The sequence below is a fragment of the Aotus nancymaae genome, unplaced genomic scaffold (assembly GCF_030222135.1).
Source record: "Aotus nancymaae isolate 86718 unplaced genomic scaffold, 86718_ANA_hifiasm-v0.15.2.pri h1tg000028l, whole genome shotgun sequence".
In the NCBI taxonomy this organism is placed as follows: domain Eukaryota; kingdom Metazoa; phylum Chordata; class Mammalia; order Primates; family Aotidae; genus Aotus; species Aotus nancymaae.
This window is the reverse complement of record NW_026988441.1, coordinates 15,938,013-15,964,037: the sequence shown is the minus strand read 5'-3', so window position 1 is coordinate 15,964,037 and position 26,025 is coordinate 15,938,013. Positions and strand designations below refer to the sequence as shown.

At 42.1% G+C, this 26,025-nt stretch overlaps 1 protein-coding gene and 1 long non-coding RNA gene across 4 annotated transcripts in view; one reads left to right on the top strand and one right to left on the bottom strand.

Moving 5' to 3' along the window:
• ZNF420 (zinc finger protein 420) overlaps window positions 1-2,885 on the bottom strand; it is a 32,130-nt gene extending 29,245 nt beyond the window's left edge. Inside the window, exons 1-2 of one of the 2 annotated variants that reach the window (XM_012436448.3) lie at window positions 2,748-2,885; window positions 1,257-1,300 (exon numbers count right to left, since the gene is read on the bottom strand). The gene's annotated coding sequence lies outside the window, so the exon portion shown is untranslated. The remainder of the gene's footprint in view (window positions 1-1,256; window positions 1,301-2,747) is intronic. The other variant, XM_064381363.1, reaches the window with a different exon arrangement.
• Window positions 2,886-2,975: 90 nt separating this feature from the next.
• Window positions 2,976-17,674, top strand: LOC135276749 (uncharacterized). Of its 2 annotated transcripts, none has more exons than XR_010344273.1 (3): window positions 2,976-3,185; window positions 3,798-4,013; window positions 15,551-17,674. It is a non-coding gene; the product is annotated as an uncharacterized LOC135276749 (long non-coding RNA). The 2 variants fall into 2 exon arrangements; XR_010344272.1 differs by lacking the exon at window positions 2,976-3,185 and having other exon boundaries at window positions 3,202-4,013; window positions 15,551-15,658; window positions 15,865-17,674.
• Window positions 17,675-26,025: the final 8,351 nt, after the last annotated feature.

The window sequence follows — 26,025 nt, the reverse complement described above, 5'->3', positions numbered from 1 at the left end:
GCTACATTAAATATCAGGCAAAGTAGATGTTCAGAGCAAAGAATATTATCAGGGATAAGGAAGACCATTTCCTAATGAAAAAAGGGTCAATGCACCAGTAGGATGTAAAAATCTAAAACCTTTATATACCTACTAACAGAATATCAAAATACATGAAGCAGGCCAGGCGTGGTGGCTCACACCTGCAATCCCAACACTTTGGGAATTAGAGGTGGGTGGATGACCTGAGGTCAGAAGTTTGAGACCAGCCTAGCCAATATGGTGAAACCCCATCTCTACTTAAAAAAAAAAAAAAAAAAAAAAAAAATTAGCTGGGTGTGGTGGTGTCCACCTGTAATCCCAGCTACTTAGGAGGCTGAAGTAGGAGAATCACTTGAACTTGGGAGGTGGAGGTTGCAGTAAGCCAAGATCATGACACTGCACTGCAGCCTGGGTGACAAAGCAAGACTCCATCCCAAAAAAAAAAAAAAAAGAAAAGAAAAGAAAAGAAAAATGCATGAAATAGAAACTGAAAGAAACTACAAGGAGAAAAATCCAACAAAGAAAAAATCAGTAAAGATATGGAAGATTTAAACAATACTATCAATCTACCTGACCTAGTTGACATTTATAGAACACTCCACCCAACAACCACTAAATATAGTCTTTTCAAGTGCACATGGAACATTTACTAAGCTGCACCAAATTCTGGGTCATAAAACAAATCTAAATAAATTTAAAATGATTCAAATCATACAAAGTGTTATTCTGTGAACACAATGTAACAAAATTAGAAATCGGTAACAAAAGATCTCTGGAAGAGCCTCAAAATATTTGAAAACACAATACTTCAAAATAATCTGTAAGTCAAAGAAGAAATCAAAAGGGCAAATTAGAAAGGATTTTGAACTGAAGGCAGAATAAATCAAACAAGATTGGAAAGTGATCGCTTTTAAGCTAGGCATATTCATTATCCTTTTGTGCACATTTGAAATTTTTAAGAAAAAGCTAAAAAAAAAAGTTAAAAAATCAAAATGCCACTGTATCAGAGATAACACAATAGAGCTCCCGTTTTAAATCCATGAGTCTCAAATCTATTATTCCTAAATTTAACCACAATCTATCGCATTTAATGGCACATTATCTTTGTCTCAATCTACCAAAAATTGCCTTGCCTCTCTGTCATTTCAGAAGGCAGAAAATTTCAAAAAGAAAATAAAAATGCCTATGTCCTGTAATAACAAAGGTATTTCAGGAAACAAAGAGGAAATACTCACCTTGGACATTGTGTCTGAAACAGCCATTCTTTATCCTCTGGGTTCTACTCTCAGAAAAAGAAAAACAGAATGAGATATTAGGCCTTTCTTGGGGAATATGCTAAATTAGAACATATCCTCTTCCCCCATCCTCTTAATCTCATTTAACATAAAGAAAAGTCAGGTGGAGACTAGAACAGGTCTTCTACCTTCTGTATCAGAAAGAAGGGCCAGGTCACAGCTGTCTTTGGCTTGAATTTATTTCTGGATTCAAAGTTGTATGCTGGAGACAGAGAGCCCTGTGGTGGAGTGCTTCAGGTTCAGAACTGTGTGGCTGCCTCCAAAAGCACTCCCTCTGAAACTATTCCCACTCCTGGAATCCTATGACATTTCCAGTGGCCTGTCTTGAAGATATTTTAAGCCCTAAAATTCTCATCTCCAAACCAGGTCTGTGGCTTGCAAATAACTCCTATTCTTCACCCAAGTGTCCAAATGTCTGGCTTCCTTACTTCTTGCCACTTCCTTGCATTCAGTCCCCTTAAGGCTATACGGTGAGAGGACCCAGGGAAGAAGCCGTGAACCTGTAACTACATTTCACAGGTGAGCCAAGGATGGATACAGAAATGAAGGAATACAGGCCATGTATAAACGGGCAGCCACTGTGGTAAAAACAAAAAGAAGTCCTTAAGTCCTCAGAGGAGCACAGAGCCGCGTAAGACTCATGATCCATAGACAGACCTCAGCCCCAGAAATACCAAAATGAAATTTACTTCTGTACTGGACAACCCATAAAGTCACAGAATATACAAATGGCCAAAGTCACACATAATCACATCTCCACAGTCACACAACTAAAGGCACAATCACCCAATTATGCTACATTGTTACAGCACCTCCTCTCAAACAAAATCCCATTAAGTACAAGGCATATAATTACATCCAAGCACCTTGTCAGAGACACATACCGCCAGAAATACCCTTTCAAAGCTGCAAGTTTAGTCTCTTTACCCAGTCATAAAAACAGCACACACAACCCGACAGTCACACATAGTCATCTAACCAAGTACCAGATCAGGGAAACACGTGGTCACAAACACCGTGTCACAGCTACAGTCATACATCTTACATTTACTGGCAAACCCGTCACACGATATCAAGTATATACACAACCTCAAAGTGACACAAGCACATCCAAACACTCTTGTCACAAATGTCACACACTTTATAGTCACAGGCAAACCTCAATTATACACGCGGTACATACACAGTCACATGAGTACATCCCAGCCAGGTAAGCAAACAGTCACAAACACCCTCAGAGTCACAAACAACTCACACTCACACAACTCATACACAAAACCACAGCCACACACGCCCAGTTGTGTATGCACAGGCAGGCACCAATACCAGGCAGGTTGCAGCCAACACACAAAACCAGAGACACGGCCACACGCGTAACCCCAGCGACGCTTTCTCCGCCCAAGTCCGCTCTGGCATCCCGGACACTCCTACCCCGACAGAGGTGCAGTTCAGGGTCCAAGATCTGGCGCTCGGATTCCAAGCCCGATTTCGAGTTCGCCAGTCTAGCAGGTGCCGAAACAAGCTCCTCCACAGACTCGGCCCTCTCCCCACGCGAGGCCTCCAAATCTCGCAAACCAACGGAAATGAAGCCGCGTTCCGGACGCGGTGACTCTGGGAAATGTAGTCCAGCGCCGGGAAGGCCGGGGCTGGCCGGCCGGCACGCGGGGAGCCTCGGACCGTTCACTGAAACTCGTGGACACAGCCTGTGGAACCAGCTGGTCCCGGCTGCGGCGGCCCGGAGATTTCTAGGAGTGCCCGCCCGCGCTCAGTTCGCAGGCGTCGGGCGCTCAGGGCCTGCGATAGCGAGTTCTGAGTTGTCCCAGGGTCTGCCCAGAGCAGGAGAGAGGGTGGGACCAGCCGGCCAGGCAGGTGCGGGGGAGAAGCCGGAATTGGTGCGGGGACCTGCCAGAACCTCGGATTTGCAGAGGACCCTCTGTGTGCCCTGCCAGGCCCTTAGGGGGAGTGTGCGTGTGTGTGACAATGGGAGATGCCGGGTGGACTGGGAGTCTTTCCGTGGCCGGGTGTGTATGGTTGTATTTCTGCCTGTGTGTGATTCTTCCTGCTGTGGGGTGTGAGGTGATTGATACTTTAAGCTGCGTGGTAATGGGATTTTATAACTGTGTAGAATCGTCTGACAGAGTAAGACGATTCTACACAGATCTCTGCTGTGGTTTGCTTATGTATATCTGCTTTTTGTGTGTGTCCATAATTGAGTAACTGGTGATTTGTGTTATATAAAGGTGCTTTCCTTGTGCTTGTATTTCAGTGTCTGTAAGGGTGCCACTAGCAAATGAGCTGTGTGTGATCATGTGTGACAGTGAAAATACAATGGCCAAGTTATTTCTTCCTTAAATAGTAATGTAATAATCTGGAAACGATAATTTATCTGACAAGTAATTGAGACATGATTTTTCTGTTGGATCAAATGTATGTGTTATGGGGAAGAATGCAAAATTAACATAGTTTTTTCTTTGTTTTTAGAAAGATTATTTCAAAACCAGTCCTAGGGTAACAGTCTTCCTCTGCCACAGTAGGCCAAAAGTGGATATCCATTATTTTTTATTATTATTTTTTTTTTTGCCGTCACTTTACCCATTTTTATTAGGAAAAGTATCTCTCTTGCTTTTCTCAGTGTAGATGTCGAAGCAGTTGGGCCAGCCCATGGATTCCCTCATCCTCTGTGCACATATAACCAAGGTAAGGCTGCGTCCAACTGTCCTTGTAGGGTTCCTCTCACTGCATTACTCTGTTGCTGTCTCATTACAGCCCTGTGAGGTAGCTCAGCCTCTTCATCGGTGAGGAAATTAGCTAGGTGGGAGGGGGTCCCTGGAGAAATTGCAACGACTCTGCTCACTCCATTATTTTCTGATTAGAGGGTAAAGTTTCTCTTATTACCGGGTAAAGTTGAGAGGCCACCAACGAATAAAACAATAAAATAACGTTATACATAAAAAGGGTGAAGTTTAGCACAGTACAGCACTGGTCAAATTTCCCAAATTCTAGGTCAAACACTTGTCCTCATTTTCTGACAAGAAAACCTTGACTGGTGGAGAGAAAGTAACTTAAGCCTGTAGAGTTTGTTGGTAAACCTGAACTTACCTTTACTAACTTCGAGACCTCTTGGCCTTTTATGGTTTTTGAATAATCACAAACTTGTGAACTTCTAGCACAGAGAAGATAGTTATAATTTCACCACTCCTTTGGAGGGGAAAAAATTAATAAAACTTGGTATTTCAAGACATATATCAAATACATTGATCTCTTCCCGGTAATGTGACTGGGATAGCAAATTTGGTGAACAAAATTCTTGAGTGAATGAACCTATGTGTATGATCAGGCTTCTGGATAGTTATGATGAGTGTTTACAAGACAAAGGAAGCTATCACTTAAAAGTAAAAACCATTAGAAACCTAGACTGCAGGAACTGAGAAGGATTTGTTAGAAGACTATGTGATATAATTAGTATAAAAATAGTATATATTTTTGGCCGGGTGCAGTGGCTCACACCTGTAATCCCAGCAATTTGGGAGGCCGAGGCAGGCAGATCATGAGGTCAGGAGATCGAGACCATCCTGGCCAACATGGTGAAACCCTGTCTCTACTAAAAATACAAAAATTAGCTGGGTGTGGTGGTACACGCCTGTAATCCCAGCTACTCGGGTGGCTGAGGCAGGAGAATTGCTTGAACCTGGGAGGCAGAGATTGCAGTGAGCTGAGATTGTGCCACTGCCCTCCAGCCTGCAGACAGACCAAGACTCCGTCTCAAAACAAAACAACAGCAAAAAGTACATATTTTATAGAGTGATAGGCACGAAACTCCTGTTAATGGTAACCTTTAGGGAGAGAAGGGAGAATTTAGGGTAAAGGGGGAGAAGTAAATGTCAAAGGGTACTTAAGCACTATGGGTCATTCTCTCTCTCTCTCTCTCTCTCTCTCTCTCTCTCTCTCTCTCTCTCTCTCTCTCTCTCAACAAGGTAACATTACTCATATATTTAAATTTTAATTTTAAAATATAAAAAAATATTTAGAGCTTTGCAGAATTGTACAGAGACCACTCTGACTGTAGCTTTCTCTAGCCCTTCCTAGGATGGCCTTGCTTCCTTGACAACCATGGAAATGGGTCTCAATTCCACAGCCAGAGTCTGACCAGTGTCTTATCTTTTGCTATATGCAAGATGGCTTCTAAGTTTCTAAGCCCATTATAATTTCCATATCGGATCATGGGAAAGAAAGACATGGTTAAAAAAGAAATGACAAGAGTCTTGGTGAGGGAGGAGGAATCAGGTAGAGTGAAATCATTGGTTATTCAAGCCCAGTTTTTCAGTCAACAGAAGTATTTTACAATGTTATTCGAGTATTTGCCTTAGAGGCTCCAGTCCTTGGAGGAAATTGAGTCTAGTTCATTTTGTCCTACTAAAAGAATTTAACCTTCACCTGCTCTTTTAATTAAATTCATATGTTTCAAAGATAGTTTCTATTAAATATTGAGTAGATACAAAATATTTATGAAATGTTTCTTAAATTTTCAATACAGCAAAAAACCTGTGTCCTAACTACCTTTTTTTAAGAAATAAAATATTAACTACTAACTTTGAAGACTCATAGATATCTATTCCCATTTTATCCCCTTTTCCTTCAGATATGACAATTATCCCGAGTTTTATAATTCTCTTGCTTTTCTTTATAGTTTCAACCACTTACTCCAAAACTATGTTGCTTGTGGATGTTTTTGAGTTTTATATAACTATTTTGTATACTATTCTGTAATGTGCTTTTTTTTGGTCAACATTATGTTCCTGAGATTAAGCACTGTAGCTATAATCCATTCATTTTCATTGTACAGTATTCCATTGCTTGACTATATTACAGTTTTTAAAATCCATTCTCAATTGATAGAAATGCAAGATGCTTCAAAGTTTGAAATTATAGTTCTGCTGTGAACATTCTCATACATACTTACTGATGGACATGCAGAGGCTGTTCTAGGGCAAGGGTCATCACACTTTCTTCTGTAGAGGGACATATAGGAAATATTTTAGGCTTTGTGGGCCATACAGCCTCTGTCACAACTACTCAACTCTGCCATTGTAGCATGAAATCATGGCCATAGACAATATGTAAAAGAATGAGTGTGTTCTAGTAAATCTTTATGCAGAGGTAGGATTTTAGCCTGTGGGCCATAGTTTGCTAAGTCCTGTTCTAGAATATATATTAAGAATATGATATTACTGAACACAGAGTAAATATTCCATGCAAATATCCTCAACTTTACTAGACAATGTGCAATATTTTCCAAAGAGGATTTTTCAAATAATACTCTTTGCTAACATTTGAAATGGTCAGAATTTTAAGTTCAGGTGATTCTGGTAGAATCTCATTTTGGTTTTAATTTGCATCTCTCTGATTACTAATAAGGTTGATATTTTAAAAACATGTTTATTGGCCATTCCTCTTCTGTGAAATGCCTACTGAAACCCTTTGCTCAATTTCTTTGGGTTGTCTTTTTATTATTATAGGACTTTGCAAAAATATTTCAGAAGAAATTATGAAGTCCTATGTGAGTTTTATGTATTTATTTTATTATCTTATTCTATAAGGCAGGTAAAGTAGACCACAATAATCTCAACAATAAGATGGAAAACCCTGTAAATAGATAACAATTAGGAAAACATAGATGATTAAGACTAGGAGAAACTTGCAATTAGAATATACAGAAATAAGTTCATTAAGAATTAAGCTTCAAATTTGAATCTGACCTTCATAGGAGAAACAAATTAGGACATAAAACTAAAATTAACAAAATTCCTTATATAGTTTACACTGTCTTTCATGAAAAGTCTATTAATTTCTCAGAGGAAAATAAAAGATTTTCACAGACACAAAGTAAAATATTTTGCAAAGTTTTAAAGTTGTGGTCCATAGCCCTCTCCATATCTTCTTTACTCTGGTCTCAAAAGATGAGATTGTACTTTAAAAACTCTCCCATGCACCCCCATTTTGTTATAAAAGTTGCTGCCATCCTGCTAGCCCAACTCCAGCCTATCCTTTAGCTTTTTCTTTTACCATTTGTATGGTGAAATATAACAGCCATACCAAAAAAATGCATAAACACAAATATATAGTTTAATAAACTATTATGAAATAAACATCCATGTAACCAGCTCCCTGTTTAAGAAACATTGCCGGCACCCTGGAAGCCCTTCACTGATGCAATCACTGCCCCTACCCGCTGTCCTAAATACAGCGTTAAGTCATATCCTGACATTTATGGTAGTCGCTCTCCTTATTCTTCATGAAAGTTTTATAATCAAAATTGCATTCCTAATGATAATAGTTTAAACTTAATTTAAATGGAATCATGATCTATGTTTGGTTTATGCTTGACTCCATTGCTCATTAGTTTGTTCATTTTTATTTCTGATTAGTTTTCTATTGCATTACTATAATTTATCCATTCTATGGATGGAAATTGAGTTGTTTCTATTTGTTATAGTAATGCTGCTGTGAACATTCTTATATATGTATCTCCTGGTGCAGATATGTATGTATTTCTGTCAGTTATATACCTTAGGAGTGTAATTATGGTGCAATAGGTTTTGTGTATTTTCAGTTTTAGTTCGATAATGTCAGACTATTTTCCAAAGTGTTTGTGCCAATTTATATTCACACTAGAAATGTAGAGTGTTGTTCTACAGACTTGCCAATATTTGCATTTTTGTTGTCTTTTTATTTTATTTTTAGCCATTCTGGTGAATGTGGTAGTAGTATCCACCTCATTATAGTTTTAATTTGCTTTTCTCTGATTACCAGTATTGAGGTTGGACACCTTTTCATATTTATTATATATGAATTTTTCATTTTGTGGATTGCCAATCCAAGGCTCTTGTCCATTTTCCCACTGAATTGAGGTTTTTTCCTTATTGAGTTAAAGAGAACATTTTTATATTCCAGATAAAAATACTTCTCGAACTCCTGACCTCAGGTGATCTGCCTGCCTCAGCATCCCAAAGCGGTGGGATTACATAGGCGTGAGCCACCGTGCCCAGCTATCCCTCCAAGACCTTCTAAGGAAAGGAAATAGTAGCCAAAGAGAAATAGTGCTGGGACAGACTTTTCTCTGAAAAGGTGATCAGATACTGGCCCTTGCCCTCCAAAGGATATACTGCACTGACTGAAAAAATGGACAAAGGGCATCTGTTTTCTCTGGCCACTTTCCAAGGGATTCCAGGCTTGAAGAGGAAGAGAAGCTAGAATATTTGTTACAACTGAGAAATGTCACTTTATTCAGTAGCAGGTTTCTGGAGCTGAATGAAGGCAGGTCTTCATCTAGCCCTACCTCAAAGCAGGGAACAAGTAAGGACGCTTAAAATCTGTGGCCCAGGTAGCTCCTTTTCCTATGGATTCCAAAGTTCTAATATTAAGCCTAATCAGAGGGCAGGAGTAGGAATACTGGGCAGCCTCTCAATACGACGAGGATTGACTTGTGGTAGGCTTTTCCAGGCAAGTTCTAGGAAGCCATACTGGGCGATGCCCTCAGACTGGATAGCATGGACTCTGTTGTGCCCAGGGAGGGGTACCACATTCTGGAACTTGAGGGGACCTGCAGGGCCATGGGAATGACCACAAAACAGGTGGTAGAACAACCGCTCACCCTCTGTCAGCTCCTTGGTCTCCAGGGCATTTTGGTAGATGGTCTCTTGGGGTTGAAGTTCCTCTCCCTGCACTAACTCTAGTAGAAGCCTCTGGATTCGGGCAGACTTAAGTTGGTACAGCTCCATGAGCTGGTTGAACTGTTCCATCCAAGCAGCACTGTCTTTTCCATATCGCTGCTGCAGCATCCGCAAAACATGGTACAGTGCCACGAATGTCTCCCACAAAGGCCTCTCTTCCTTCTTTTTAGAGATGGGTTTTGCCTTCTCCAATTTGGGCAATTTAGGGGGCTTGCCTTTACCCTTAAAAGCCCTGAGATCCTTCTGAAACATTAGTGTGAGAGTTTGTTTGTCCACAGAGGCATGGGCACCTGTGAAAATGTCTCTTGTGGCAGAGACATGTCGCCTCTCCATCTCTTTGAGGGCATCAGATAACCGTTGTACCCATGCACTCCTGTAAGGCTCTCCCAAAAGATGCCAGTTTATAGCTTTGGGGTCTTGAATTATCTTGGTAGTTGATAGTATTGCCGGAGCAGGCATGGGCAGTGCTTCCTTCTTTGTCATTGAAAATTTGGAGATCTCACCCCTCCTCCTCAAGGCTGGGAAGTCCTCTAATATCAAGGCTAGAGATTTCTTATCCACAGAGGGAAAAACAGCTTTAGGAACATCCCTTCTGATGGATAAAGGTGCTTTATCTCCTTGAGAGCAGTGGATAACTGTTGTGCCTGCTTCTTTCTATAGGACTCAGCTAAGAGATGCCAGCTGAGAGCCTGTGGGGTCTGAGTCCTCTTGATGGCTGATGGTAACACTGGTTCAGGGATAGAGAACGGCTCCAACCAGTTCTCTGTTTCTTTTCTTCTAATTGGAGGGATCTCTTTTAAGTGCACTGGACTCAAAACGTCCTTACAGGGTTGTAATATATCAGCGTGACTTAACTCTAGGTTCTGCCTGAGATGTTTAGCAATGGCCTTAAGATTAGAAAGACGCATCCATTTCAAGTAACTCTTTGAAGTAAAGTCTCTGAGGATCTGACTCAGTCGAAGAAAACTCTCCCTGGAAAGTTGCTTTCCTGCTTCCAGCCTTTTTAAGGCATTGTTAATCCAATCCTCATCTGAGAAGCTTGCTTCTGAGAAGGCTGGCCTTCGATATCTCCTACCTGGCATTTCAGGTGAAAAGGCTGGGGCTGAGGCTGGAGCTGGAGCCTGGCCCTCAGTTTCCCCCATCAGAGAATTCTGATACCCCAAGAACCACTTCCACCTTTCACTTTTGGGTCTGTGTTTAGGTTTCTGTGGTTCCATGAAAGTATCAGACAATTGAAACTCTGGCCTATGGTGACCTTCTGGGACCTGGGTCTCTAAGCCTGTTTCCATGGCTTGTAAAAACATACCCCTGGCTTTCTCCAGGAGTTCATTCTCTTGTCTTCCCAATGAACTTGTCATGGGGTGTACTCCAAGAAGCTGACTGCCCTGTCTGTCTTCCAAATCCCAGTGATCCTCTGACACTTTCAGGGGCATTCTTTCTTTTCCCTCCAGGGTTACCTGGAATGGTATTTTGGAGGGGCTCTTCAGAACTGTTGGCCGCATAGCCTTGTCCATAAGTCTGGAGTCTCTCCTTACATCAAGCAAGCCCTCTTTCTTAAAATGCCTTTCTCCTTTAGCTGTACCCTCCCTTTTCTCAGCAAGATCCTCACCTTCTATCACCAGCTTGGATAATCTCACTTCTTCGAGAGCTTTGTTTTCAATACTCTCTCCTCTTCCGAGAACATTCCCTCCATAAGTCTGCTCTCCTTTTCCTTCTCTTTACTCAGGCTTTCCACATACTTCTGCCTTTCGTCCTCCTCCTCCTTCTCTTCACTCAGGCTCTCCTCTTCACTCAAGCTCTCCTCCTCCTTACTCAGACCCTCCTCCTCCTCACTCAGGCTCTCTTCCTTCTCCTCACTCAGGCTCTCCTCCTCCTCCTCACTCAAGCTCACCTCTTCCTCCTCACTCCAGCGCCCCCACTTCTCTTCACTAAGGCTCTCCTCTTCCTCTCGTGAGCCCTCTTTTTTCTTACTCAGCCTGTCTTTCAAACTCTTTTCCATTTTCCTTGTTTGAGTCAAATCCTTTTCCTTTAGCTTCTTAGCCAAGTTATCCTCCAGTTCCTCTTCATTTGTACTTACTTTCTTCTTCTTAATCATGTTTCCTTTTCTCTTTCTTGGGCAGAATCTCCTCCTCTTTCCCCTTCGTTATTAGACCTTCCTCTGTTTCCTTCTCAGTCAAGCTCTTACATAAGTCCTCAAATAGTACACCTCTGAGATTATCTAATAACCACTTCATCTGAGTCTTCTCCAGTTCATGCTCCTCAGTTCTCTTCAGAAACTCCTGTATCTGCCTTTTTTCTAACAAATTTGTCTTCTGAAACTCCTTTAACATAGTCTGTACCTGGATTTTATTGAATGTTATCTTTTCCTGGACCTCCTCTAAGAACTTTCAGTCCTCCTTCGAGCCCTCTCTTTATCAGTTAGCGTTCTCTCTTTGGTGGCCAGTCTATCTTCTAGTTTCCTATCTCTCTGAGACTGCTTCTTCCCTTCTTCAATTATTTTCCTCCTGTTTCTTAAAAAATTCCCACCTGCAGCCATCAATTTCACTTTTTTCTATAATGGATGATATCTCTTCCTCAGTTATTTCTCTTTCTTCTGAAGGAACTGTAAACAGTTCTCTAACTATTCCTGCCAGGATCCCAAACAGTTGATTCTCTTTCATTCTTATATTTTCTTCCCTGGAGCGAGCCTCTTTCTCTTCAGAACCAATCCCTTTTTCCATATCCAGTTTTCTCATTGCCTGTTTTCTTTCCTCTTTGGTTTTCTTTTTTTTCTTGGCAACATCCCTCTCCTTGGTTGTAATGTCATAGGCCAGTTGCTTGTCTTCCTGGGCCAATTTACCCTCTTCTTTTATCATTTCTTTCCTTTCTTGGGTTATTTTTTTCTTTTTCTTAGTTATGCCAGTTCTTTCCCTGGCCATTGCCTTTTCTTTCTCAGCAATGTGACTCTCTTTCTTGGCCACTTCACTGTCTTCTGGGGCCAGTCTCCTTGCCAATGCCCTTTTCTTTTTTCCCTTGGCCTCTTCCTCTTTTTCCTGGAACTGTTCCTCCATTTGACCAGCCTGTTCCTCCTCTTCTAGGGCCAATTTCTCTTTTTTCCGGACTCGTTGTTTTTTTGGCTCAACCTCTTTCTCCTCTTTCTGAGACCATTTCTTGTCTTTTTGACTCCATATTCTCTCTTCCTGGGCCAGTTTCTCCTTTTGTAAGGCTAGCTTTTCCTGGGTCCATTGTTCTTCTTCCTCAATTGCTTTCTCATATTTCCCAATTTGTTTCTTCTTTTTCTTAGCTTTTTTTTTCTTTTCCTATGGTCTGCGTCTCTTCTTTTGGAGACCCTTTCTCGATTTCCTCTGTAATTGTTTTCTCTTCTGAGACCTGTTTCATTTTTTCTCTGGCCCATTTTCTTTTTTCAGCTTCCTGCTCCATTTTTTGAGCTAATTTCTCTTCCCCTTGTGACAATTCCTCCAGTTCTCCAAACTTTTCATCATCTTCTAGGTACAGTTTCTTTCTTTCCCAGGCTAACTGTTTGCTCTCCTTGGCCTCTTTCTCCTCTGTTTGAGCTTGCCTCTCTGTCTGGTCTTGTTCCTCCTGTTTCCCATAAAGAGCCTCTTTACCAAACCATTTCTCTTTTTGGATTAATTTACTCTCTTGCTCTGCCAAGCTCTCCCTTTCTAATGTCTGTTCTCTCTTTTTCCTGGACAGTCCTTCCTCTTCTCTAGACAAATGATCCTGAACCATTTTCCCCAGTTCCCAGGCCTCTTCCTCCTCTTCCTCCACATGTTTCTCCTTTCTCCAGATTTGTTTCTTCCTTTCTCCAACTTGTTTCTCTGTGTCTAGGATTAGTGCTTCCTTTTCCTCAGCCAGTTCCTCATCTTCCCAGGCCAGTTCCTCGTCTTCCCAGGCCAGCTCCTCTTCTCCCCTAGCCAGCTCCTCCTCTTCCCCACCAGCTCCTCCTCTTCCTCAGCCAGCTTCTCCTCTTCCCCGGCCAGCTCCTCCTCTTCCCCGGCCAGCTCCTCCTCTTCCCTGGCCAGCTCCTCCTCTTCCTTGGCCAGCCCCTCCTCTTCCTGGGCCCTTATGATTTCCTCCTGGGCCTGCATCTTTTCCCATTCCAACCTTTCCTTTTTTAGGGTTGGTTTCCTCTTTTTCCAGATCACTTCCTTTCCTTTCCCTAGTAGTTTTCCCCTTTTTCCGGTTAGTCTTTTTTCTTCTAGGACTAACGTCTGATCTTCCATGACTAATTCCTTTTGTAGGGAAGCAAGTATTTCATCTTCCCAAGCCATTTTTTCTTCTGGATGGGTCAGTTTCTTTTTATCTTTGGTTGGTTTCTCCTTTCTCTGCATTTTTTCCTCTGGCTTTGTGAGTTTCCTTTCTTCCTTAGCTATTTTCCCTTCTTGCTGGGCCCGTTTCCTCACTTTTCTTTTAAATTTCCTTTTCTCTGAGTCTAGGCGATCTGCTGGGAAAATAGCTTTCTTTCCTTCTTGAGAAAATTCCTCATCTTCCTTTAACCCTTTTTTATCCTCTTATTCTGTCAATATTGCTGTCCTTTGTCCTTGACAGCCCCTTTAATGACTTTTTTTGTTATGGTGGGTGTTACCTCCACTACTCTGTCATCTAATTCTAATGAGACTGAGCTTGAGTCCTTTAAAATGGGGCATATCTCTTGGAAGAGATTCCAGCTGGGCTGTCGGTCAGCAAGTGTCACCCCAGCCAGGTCTACCAATTCTTTGCCCAGATCCCTTAACATTCCTGGTTGAGAACTTGCTATCCTTGAAGTGACAAGAGAGCAAATGTCATCCCTCCAAGATCTGGTGTCTGGTCTACCTGCACGTCCAGGGGTCCCAGCCAAACCCCGGCTCTTCTTCCTTTCGTGTTTCTTCCTTTTACCTTCTTCTTGCTCATCAATTTTTATGACTTCTTCCTTAGGTTCTTCTGTAGTCACCTCTGAAATGTCCTTCAAATCTAGTTTCTCTTTCCTCTGCACATCTGCTATTATGAGGCCTTTTCTCATTGCCTTTTTCCAAAGCCTTTTAATGTGTTCTTTTCTTTCCAGCTTAGAGACCACATCTCCATCATCTTTCATGCTACCTTGATCTATGGCTTCTATGGCATCTGTGGCCTCCATGGCCTCTATAGCTTGCAAAATGACCTCCTCCTCTGTTTCAGCATCATCCTGGGATTGGACTGCACTTAAAGTACTCAGTGGTAGCTCTGGCTCTAAGGCAACATCCTGGGTTTCAAATTGCTCTGATTTTCTGGCCTTTCTTTGTTCACCTGCATCTTCTGAAGGCATCAACACAGAACTAGACTTTTCCAACTTTGTCTTTTTTTGCTTCCTGGCAACTCTCAGGTCCCTTTTAACTGCAGAGATATTGGGGGAGAAAACAATTAAGAGAAACACAGAGGTTTTGAGTAAGATCCTTCGTAAAGTCTAATTTGGTGAACTACCATAAGAGATAAAAAGCAGGGGGATTGAGGCTTTATGATGTGGAAATGCTTGCTGTTTCATCCCACCATCCATATTCTAAAGAAATAAGACCTTGGTATTTGCTGTGGGGTCGATCTTTCTCAGGAAGGTCACTTTCTATGAATAAAATTCTCCCACTGAACTCCATTCTCACTAGTATCCTTTCATATACCTTGGACCTATTCACCCTGCCTTTTGGAGCCCTAAGGTTGGCCCCAAATGTGCCCCATACATCACCCCATACATACTAAGCTTTCTGCTCCTTGCTTTAAAATGTTTCTTTCTTTTCTTCCCTTTGGTGATCTTTACAGTTTCTAACAAAGGTACAAGCATTTCTTCAGAAAAGACCTTAAGTTCTTCAGACCATGGCATATCAAAAGAAAAAGTAAATGGTTTTTCTCTTTGTAACAAGGTCAAGTTTTCATTTAGCTGCTGCTCCACAGCAGTAAGCAGGGACTGTATATCTTCAGCTTGAATATTCAGCAGTTGGCCCAGAGAGACTTCCCCTATAATTTCTTGCCTATATAAATCAAAGAAAAAGAAAGACAGTACTAAGCTAGTTATAGAACAAAATTCAAAAAAAGAAGAGTTACAATGGAAGAGACAGAGATAAAGTATTAATTTAGAACAGGCTGAAGTAAAGTCTGGTTAAAGAATAAAGAATGTGGCTGAGCACAGTGGCTCACACCTGTAATCCCAGCACTCTGGGAAGCCAAGGCAGGTGGATCACTTGAGGTCAGGAGTTTGAGACCAGCCCAGCCAATGTGGTGAAACCCCATCTCTACTAAAAATACAAAAATTAGCTGGGTGTGGTGGCAGTCGCCTGTAATCCCAGCTACTTGGGAGACTGAGGCAGGAGAATCACTGGAACCCAGGAGGCAGAGGCTGGAGTGAGCTGAGATCGCATCATTGCACTACAGCCTGGGTAACACAGCAAGACTCCATCTCAAAAAAACAAAAACAAAAACAAAAAAGATTGAGGGATGGCAAGGAATGTAGTGCCATATAACTCATTCTGTTGTGCTGTGCTTTATTGTGCTTCACAGATGCTGTTTTTTACAAATTGAAGGTCTTTGTCAACCCTGCATAGAGCAAACCTGTCAGCATCATTTTTCCAACAGCATATGCTCACTTCTTGCATCTGTCACATTTGGGTAATTTTGACAGTATTTCAAACTTTTTCTTCATTATTATTGTATTCATTTTGGTGATATGTTATCAGTGATCTTCAAAGTGACTATTGTTATTGTTTCAAGGCATCATGAGCCACACCCATGTAACATGGTGAACTTAATCAATAAATGTTGTGCGTATTCTGACTGCTTCATTAACTAGCCATTCCCCCATCTCTTCTCCTCAGACCTCACTATTTCCTGGGACACAACAATATTGAACTTAGGCCAATGAATAGCCCTACAATGTCTTCTAAGTGTTCGAGTGAAAGGAAGAGTCACATGTCTCTCACTTTAAATCAAAAGCTAGAAATGATTACACTTAGTGAGGAAAGCAGGTTGAAAGTCAAGACAGGCTGAAAGCGAGGCGTCCTATGCCAAACAGTAGGCTGAGTTGCAAATGCAAAGAAAATGTCCTTGAAGCAAATTGAAAGTACTACTCCAATGAACACACAATGATAGGAAAGCAAAACAGCTTTATTGATGATATGGAGAAAGTTTTAGTGGTCTGGATAGAAGATCAAACCAGCCACAACGTTCTCTTAAGCCTAAACCTAATCCAGAGCAAGGCCCTAATACTTTTCAAGTCTATAGAGGCTGAGAGTGAGGAAGTTACGGAAGAAAAGTTTGAAGCTAGCAGAGAATAATTCATGAGGTTTAAGGAAAGAAGCTGTCTCCTGAACATAAAATGCAAGCTGAAGCAGCAAGTGCTGATGGAGAACCTCCAGCATGCAATCCAGAAGACCTAGCTAAAATTTCTGATGAAGGTGACTGCACTAAATAACAGATTTTCAATGTAGACAAAACAGCCTTCTATTCAAAAAAGATGCCATCTAGGACTTTCATGGCTAGAGAGGAGTCAATGGCTGGCTTCAAGGCTTCAAAGCTTCAAAGGACATGCTACGTCTCCTGTTATGGGCTAATGCTGGTGACTTTAAGTTGAAGCCAATGTGTATTTACCATTCTGAAAGTCCTAGGATCCTTAAGAATGATGCCAGATCTACTCTGCTTGTGCTCTGTAAATGGAACAACAAAGCCTAAATGACAGCACATCTCTTTATAGAATAGTTCACTGAAGATTTTAAGCCCAATATTGAGACCCACTGCTGAGAAAGATAGGTCATTTTCAAAATATTACTTCTCACTGACAATGTGCCTAAGTCACCCAAGAGGTGTGATGGAGATGTATAAGGAGGTTAATGTTGTTTTCGTGCCTATTAACACAACATCCATTCTGCAGCCAATGAATCAAGGATTAATTTTGACTTTCAAGTCTTATTTAAGAAATACATCTTGTATGGCAGTAGCTGCTAAAGATAGCAGTTCTTCCCATGGATCTGGGCAAAGTAAACTGAAAACCTTGTGGAAAAGATTCACCATTCTAGATGAAATTAAGAATACCTGTGATTAATGGGAAGAAGTCAGGCATTAACATGAACAGAAGTTTAGAAGAAGTTAATTCCAACCCTCATGGATGACTTTCAGGGGTTCAAGACTTCAGTGGAGGAAGTAACTGCTGCAGTTACTTGTGGTAGAAATAGCAAGAGAAACAGAATTAGAAGTGGACCCCAATGATGTGACTGAATTGCTGCAATCTCATAATCAAAATTGAATGGATGAAGAATCTCTTCCCAGTGAAGATGCTTTGAACATTGCTGAAAAGACAAGGATATTAAAATACTACATAAATTTAGTTGACACAGCAGTGGCAGGGTTTGAGAGGACTGACTCTAGTTTTGAAAGAAGTTCTATTTGAGTAAAATGCTATCAAACAGTACCACATGCTACAGAGACATCTTTCATGAAAAGAAGAGTCAACTGATGCAGCAAACTTCTTTGTCTTATTTTGATAAAATGTCATAGCCACCCTAACCTTTAGCACCCACCAGTCAGCAGCCATCAATATCAAGGCAAGACCATTCACCACCAACAACAAAAAATAACAACTCACTGAAGGCTCATATAATCATTAGCATTTTTTAGCAATAAAGTAGTTTTCTTTAAGGTATGTGCATTGATCTTTTTAGATATGCTACCGAACATGTAATAGACTATAGTCTAGTGTAAATATAACTTTAATATGCACTAGGAAACCAAAAAAACCATGTAACTTGCTTTACTGAAGTATTCATTTTATTGCAGTGGTCTAGAACCAAACCCACAATATCTCCAAGGTATGCCTGTAGTCAGTGGGATACCTGATGCTTCTTTGGTTGGGAGATTTGTGGACATAAGTCTTGAGGAATCTTGAGGAAATGAAGAAAAGATGGAAGGACAGGCTAGTCAGTGGTCAGAAGAAAAGGGGTAGGTGCTGGGTAAAAGAGAAAATTGAAACAAAGAGCAAAGGAGGAGGAAGATAATTTATTTATTTTTATTTTTATTTTTTTGAGACTGAGTCTCACTCTGTTGCCCAGGCTAGAGTGTAGTGGTGCCATTTTGGCTCTCTGCAACCTCTGCCTCCTGGATTCAAGCGATTCTTGTGCCTTAGCCTCCTGAGTAGCTAGGAGTATAGGCATGTGCCACCACACCCGACTAATTTTTGTATTTTTAGTAAAGACAGTTTCACCACATTGGCCAGGCTGGTCTTGAACTCCTAACCTCAAGTGATCCAACTGCCTTGGCCTCCCAAAGTGCTGAGATTACAGGTATGAGTCACCGGGCCTAGCAGGAATAGAATTTAAAATGGGTTTTAGAAACAGGAATAAACAGTCAGATTCTGGAGGATAGGAGATGAAAAGAACCAGAAGAGGAGAAGGTCACCATCCAACTTACTGCATTTTCTGGAGAGTTTCTTCTTTCTTTCTTCAGCAGGCGTACCAGCCTGGTCTTGGTTTGGATGCCCGTGACTCTTACCATAAGGTATAAGGCCTTAGCCCTCACATTCTCATCATTGTCCATCAATCCCACAGCCAGTGGAATAGCAAAATAATGGTTCATGAGGCCTAGCCTGTCCAGTGCCTCCCAGGCTAGCTCATGGATCTGAGGATTGGAATGGGTTGTATCTTGCAGGAGGCAATGAGCAGTCTTAGAAACCAATACTGGAGATATCTGGCAAGTGGCAAAAATACATTCAAGTATCCTAAAATATCTCTTGTATTCCTCTACAGAGCAGTAAATTGTAAGGTTGAGGATGGCCTCTACTAAATCATCCATAAGCCTTCCACTCTCTTTTCTTGTCATCCAATTTTGTTTTGCCATGCTTTCAAGAATATCAAGGGAAGTTCCTTTTCGCTCCTTGGATTTATCCTTCTGTTTACTCCTTGAAATGTTATCTTCTAGGAGAGTCATAGATGATAATTTCCAGTCCTTAACTTGGTAGGATGAATACAGATCACAGGATAGGAAGACGGGTACCCTCAGGCCATAGGCGGGCATGGATCACTGAGTTGGGGATGTAGCCATCAGGAGCAAAGGGCCATTGTCACCCTTGCCCAAAGAAGCACCATAGCATTTGGGAGGCATTTAATCCATCCCAGCCAGCCAGCCGCAACTGAGCAGGAACCCCATGTCGGGGACAATTATGCTTGGAGTCAAGAGTAGACAAATCAATATCCTCATTCTCCAAAGGAGGAAATATGGATTTCTTTTGAGTCACAAGGGGTATGCATCTTTCTTCTACAACATGGGGCACAGTACTGTCAAAGGCAATGAACCGTTTGTTGACAAGGGTCTCTAGCCCCCGTAATTCCTGCCGCCCTTTTCCAAGGTAGACGAATCTGGGTACGAATACTGTTTCAAACATAAAGAAGAAGCTAGGAAGGAAGGATTTGGGGACTTCTTGTATTTCATCTGCATTTTTTAGGATACACAGGTTAGCCAGCTGAGCTGGAGGGAGCAGTTTTAAGCAAGATACTATGTAGATACTCTGGTTGAAAGTCAACAACAGGTCACCTCGATTATTGGCAAAGCAGAATGGACCAAAATGCAGGACTGAGTCAAACTCGGTTACAAGTCTATCGTGAAAGTCCCAGATCCGGACTGAGCCATCAATGCCACCTGTGACAAAAAGTTTCAGGGAAAGGCAGACATCAAATGAAGTGATGTCACATTCATGCAGGCATTTTGTCTCTCTCAAAACAAAGCTCTGTTTTGATTCTGAAGATGTCAGAAAGCCTTCATAGTGCCAGAGACGCCAGCAGTAGCTCTCAGTGATGGCACCCACAGAACCTGGCAAGAGTATCACATGTTTTAGGGGGCAGCCACAGAGAATTTTGCTGACAGGCTGCAGGACTACCCTGTTCACTTGAAGCACAGCCTCTGTCAAGTGTATGATGTTATCCATGCCATAGGAACACAGCAAGCCATTTTCCTGAGGGCCTTCCAGGGTAGACAGTGCCAATACTGCCCCAGAGTGAACAGTCTTCTCTATTCGGGCACAACTATAGTGGGAAAGGATTCTCACAATGCCACTGTCATGCCCACAGAACATTAATCCTCCTAGGCCTTTATGAAGATGGGACCTCCCATAGGCCAAGCATCTTACTGTATCCTTAGGGTCTGCTGAAGTGCACACAAGATACTTGGCTGTACAAGGAGAGCATGTTGCATCAAACACCAGCACCTCCGAACTGCCTATTGCCACAAAGAGCTCCTCTCTCTCTGAGTCATAGGACCAAGCCACAGCCTTATCCATAACAAGTAGAGGCCAGGTGATAACCAGGAGGTCCCCTGTTACTGGAGAGAAGAAGCGCAATAAGCCATCCTCAGTGGCACATAGAATCCGAGTCCAATTATGGCCGCAGCAGACCCACTGCACCTGCTGGGGAGCAGAACCACAGACATGGAAGAGGCTATAAAAGTAGGGCAGGTGGTGCAGTGAAAAACCATAGGTGGTCTGGCAGAAAAAAGTGGTATTATCAATAAACTGCAGTTTCTGCAGACTGTCGTCAATATTCAGCTGCCGTAGCAAGTTCCCATATGTGATTCCACTCCCTCACTACACCGTCACTGCCTGCTGTTAGTAAGGTGTGGATCTCTGGCCGGCTATGGATACATATCATTGATGAGGAATGGGCTTGAAAGCTGTGGAGGAAGTTACCTTGGTCTAAACCCCAAGCGTGGATCTCTCCAGCCCTGTTTCCAGCATAGAAATTGCCCTGAGAGACACAAGCAAAGGAGCAAGTGATGGAAGAGCCACTGTCTACTGGAGTGAATTTCTTCACTTTTTCCAGCTGGCCCTGACCCCGGTGAATGAAGACCTTCACTATATCCTCACACAGAGCAAACAAGGATCCCTAGGGGCCATTCAGGGAAAATCCCTGTACAAGCTCATGATTAGCCATAGGTACTATTTAAGCCATCTCGATGTCCCTGCCATTTGGTAAGATAAACCAGGTAACCATAGCCCCCAGGGTACCAGATAGCAGCAACTCAGTTTCTGGGTCATAGAAGAGGCAGCTGATGGAGAAATGACAGGGCACTGTACCCAGAAATCTGAACCCTCGACGGTGATCTCCAAAAAGCCTCAGGCACATGTCACAACAGTAAGCAACTAACATATGGTAGGAACCCGTGTGGACCATTGCTTGGATGGGCGGCAGCTGATCCATCACATGAAGCCTCATCTTCTCTATCATTCCTTTCATTTCTGTACCCATTTTCTGTATCCAAAGTACTGCCTAAAAGAGGATGAGAGATGAAAGCCTGACTGTGGAGGCAGATCATTTCCCAAAAGTGTGGGGTAGGGAAGGCTGAATATTCAGATCCCTCTTCCCTCTGGTGTGACTAAGGAAAGACTAGATAGCTTGACTTTCAGAGTCTCCTAGTACAGCAATCCCCTTACTCACGATTTCACTTTCTGTGGTTTCAGGTACCTGTCTGGTCAAATGCAGTCGAAAAATATTAAATGAAAAATTCCAGAAATAAATAATAAGTTTAAATTGCATGCTGTTCTGAGTAGCATGATGAAATCTCATGCAGTACCATCCCATCCTGCCTGGGACTTGGATTATTATCTCTCTGTCCAGCCTATCTACACTCTATGTATTATCTGCCTGTTAAGTCACTTAGTAGCCATCGCCATCATGGTTGCCAGATTAACTGTCACAGTGTCACTGTGCTTGTGTTCAGGTAACCCTTATTTTATTTAACAATGGCCCTAAAGCACAGAAGTAGTGATACTGGCAATTCAGATATGCCACAGAGAAGCCACAAAATGCTTCTTTCAAGTGAAAAGGTGAAGGTTCTTGAATTAATAAGGAAAGCAATTGTATCCTGAGGTTGCTACAGTCTATAGTAAGAATGAACCTTCTGTGAAATTGTGAGGAAGGAAAGAGAAATTCATGCCAGTTTTTCTGTTGCACCTCAGCTGCACACATTATGGCCACAGTGCATGATAAGCACTTAGTTATGATGGAAAAAGCATTCAATTTGTGGGTGAGCAGCATGAACAGAAACATGTTCCAATTGGTGGCAATCAGGTTTGGTGCTATCTGCAATTTCAGATGTCCACTGGGGGCTTGGAATGTATCTCCTATGAATATGCGGGGACTATCGTACTAGGAATTGGGTACGTGATAGAAGCACCATGTTCAAGGCCCTTTTCTTGGCTTTCAGTCTACTTTATGGGGCATATGAATTCTGTGGGCCTGATAACTAGAGGTGAAGAAGGATCACTGCATCCAGGTCAAACTGGGATATGGAGATGGCTACTAAAATGAGCTAATTGACAGTCACTCCCATCATTCTAAAATGAGGGCAGTTTAGGTGTGATGCATGTAAATTGGATTAAGGAGAGTAGAGGAAAATGAAGTGGCTTTACCTGCATTTTTCCATATGGTTCCATCCAGTTTAAGGAAACAAAACAGTTGACCCTGATGGAGTAGTAGAAGCAGACAAAAGGCTTGTTCTGGGGATGGTGGGACTCCTGGTATAGAGTCTCAGGCCAGTCACTCAGTATAACCACGTCATTCTTTGGTTCTTCATCAATCTGAGAGAGAGGAGTGACCTGATTTCAGAGTTCTGAGTTCCTACTCATTCATTCATTTAAGAAATATTTACTGGCCAGGTGTGGTGGCTCACGCCTATAATCTCAACACTGGGAGGCCAAGGCACGTGGGTTGCTCAAGCCCAGGGGTTCGAGACCAACCTGGGCAACATAGCAAAACCCCATCTCTACAAAAAATACAAAAATTAGCTGGGCATGGTGGTGCATGACTCTAGTCCCAGCTACTCAGAAGGCTGAGACAGGAGGATTGCTTGAGCCCAAGAGGTCAGGCTACAGTGAGCCATGATTGCACCACTGCACTCCAGCATGGGTAACAGAGTGAGACCCTGTCTCGATAAGTTAAATAAATATCTATAAATATTTACTGAGGGATGAGTGGTCACTGGTTGTTTTCTAGCTAACCAACATTTACACTATTACTAGAAAACATTATTTAGGGAGTCATCCCTCCCTCACCCTCAGTTTGCATCTGTATCAATCAATCAGGCTCTTCTAGGCTTTCTCACCAAGTTTCTGTTAAAAAGAAAAATGTAAGCCCTTATGTCCTAAAGTATCCAATCTACATAATGAATTAATTTCTCTCCTCGTCATCTAGAATGCTACTAGTTATGAGACATTGAGAGAAATGAGAAAGTAGCCCCTCAAATCATGGTCTGTGTTCCATGGTTCAGATGAAAAGCCACAGTTGAGAAAGGCTGACAGGTTCTATGAGAGACACCGAAGAGTACAATGCTGAGCAAAACAGACACAGCTCTGCCCCTTAAGAAGATGAGTCCTGGTGGGGAAACAGACATTAAACAACTAACAGCTGAGTATACAAAATGATAAGTGCTAACAAAGAAAAGAATGCAATTCTCTATGAGTAAAATAAATATAAATATATATTTACTGAGGGATGAACCAAACCATGGCAAATATGTATACCTGTCACAGCTGTAAACTCTTTTTAAGTTCCAGCCTACACCAAAAGGTAGAGTTGTTACAATTGCACACACATGATATACCACCTTTGGGAAACTCATACTTCACAGACATGTAATAGAATACTCACCATGTGTGGCAGACCTTGTGGCATGCACTTCTGTCACTATTCTTTCTTTCTTTATTTAGATAGAGTTTCATTCTGTTGCCCAGTCTGGAGTGCAGTGGTGTGATCTCAGCTCACTGCAACCTCTGCCTCGCCGATTCAAGCGATTCTTCTGCCTCAGCCACCTGAGTAGCTGGGATTACAGGTACCTGCCACCATGCCCGGCTAATTTTTGTATTTTCAGTAGAGACAGAGTTTCGCCATATTTGTCAGGCTGGTCTCCAACTCCTGGCCTCAAGTGATTCACCCGCCTCAGCCTCCCAGAGTGCTGGAATTACAGGTGTGAGCCACCGTGCCCGGCATTCTGTCACTATTCTTATGTGTACCCAAGGGGAATGTGTGCTATTTACAACATAGAGTTAGCTGCGTGTCAGCTCTTCTGCCTGTGTGGGTGTGTGGATATCTATGTATCTATCAAGAGAGTTGTATTCCTTTTAATAGGTTACACGGTAGAACATATACAATACACACTACTTTCCAGTGATGTAGCAGATGTCTTTAATATATGTACATGAACTCCTCATGCTGATCAGCCACAAGTGAGTTCATGAAGTTTACTTTTGGGGTCCCCCTTCTCAGTAGCTACTTAAGCTATACTTGCTTCCTGAACAATGCCCCATGAATCTAACTCTCCAAGTTTGTCTGCATCAGAATTTGTGCTCTGACCACCTAAGTTGGAAGGTATAATACTAAATCAACCGAAGTATTAAAACAACTTTACTTATAATGTCCATCATACCTGTTCCACGCACCCACAAAGGATTTGAAACTATACTGAGGCCAATATTTATCTACAACTCAGAATCTCTCTTCTTCCTGTATTTCTTTTTTTCTTTTTTTGGAGAAGGAGCCTTGCTCTGTCGCCCAGACTGGAGTGCAGTGGTGCAATCTTGGCTCACTGCAACCTCCGCCTCCCAGGTTCAAGTGATTTTCATGCCTCAGCCTCCCGAGTAGCTGGGACTACAGATACATGCCTGGCTAATTTCTTGTATTTTAGTAGAAACGGGGTTTCACTGTGTTACCCAGGCTGATCTCAAACTTCTGAGGTCAGGCAATCCACCTTGGCCTCCCAGAGTGCTAGGATTACAGGTGTGAGCCACCGCGCCTGGACAATTTTTTTTTTCCTCAGAGTCTTGCTCTGTCTGTTGCTATTGACCTGACTGGAGTGCCATGGTGTGATCATAACTCACCATAACTTCAAAATGCTGGGCTCAAGCAATCTTTCCACCTTAGCCTCTTGAGTAGCTGGGACTATAGTCATGCACCACCACACTTGGCTAATTTTTTTATTTTTTGTAGAGATGGGGTCTTGCTATGCTGCCCAGGCTACTTTTGAACTCCTGGGCTCAAGTGGTCCTCCTGCCTTGGCCTCCCAAAGTCCTGAGATTACAGGCGTAAGCCACCATGCCCAGCCCTACGTGTATTTCTTATTTTCAGATCTCAAGAGTTTACAGCACCATTGCAATTGCTGATTCGGTAGCAGTAGCAGAGCTGAGTCAAAGAACCCTGGTGTCTGAGCTCCCAACCCCTTATCTCTCTTAATCAGAAAGCTCATTTACATACCTCTTATTCCATTAATCATCATTCCTTTCCTCTTTTCAAGCCTTTATATGCAAACAATCTATTCACTTATTAAACAATATCCATGCTTTGCTATGAAAAATAGCTAAGAATATCTTAAATGAACTCAACGTATCTGCCTGATATTACTGCTACCTATTCTACACCAAACCTTTCTCCTTCCCCTTTCCCTTCCTTTCATCCAAATAAAATTCTGATTTTGTTTAGGGTGATCATGGACCCAGAAGGGCACAGCCCTGTGGCTCTCTGACCTTCCCTTTTCTATCTTCTATCTACTTGCAATTTGAAGCTGATACCTGGAAATGCAATAACTATCTTGTAACCCTAGGGTAATAAACTAACGTAATAGAAATGGTGGAAAAGAAAGAAAAAGAATGCGGGTCTTTGGCAACATGTAAGACAAAGGTGCCTCCTACTTGTTTAATCCATATGAATCCATTTTCTGTTACTTGCAGCACAAAGTGTTCTAACTTACCTAACGTTATCATCTTAACTTAGCAGGAGAAATGGTTGGGGGATGTGGGAGGGCCTTTCCAAAGTTGCCTGTGTCTTGCCCATGCCACAGCCTGCTTGGCAGAGATAATCAGTCCAGGCCCACCACGTGCACAGCTCTCATACACATCACCTTTATGTCCCTCAAGATATTCTTTATGAGGAACTTCAAGTTTTTCCACTCAGGAATAAGTCTGGGTGAAGATGATTTCCTAGTGACATCCCAGCTCTTTATAGATATCT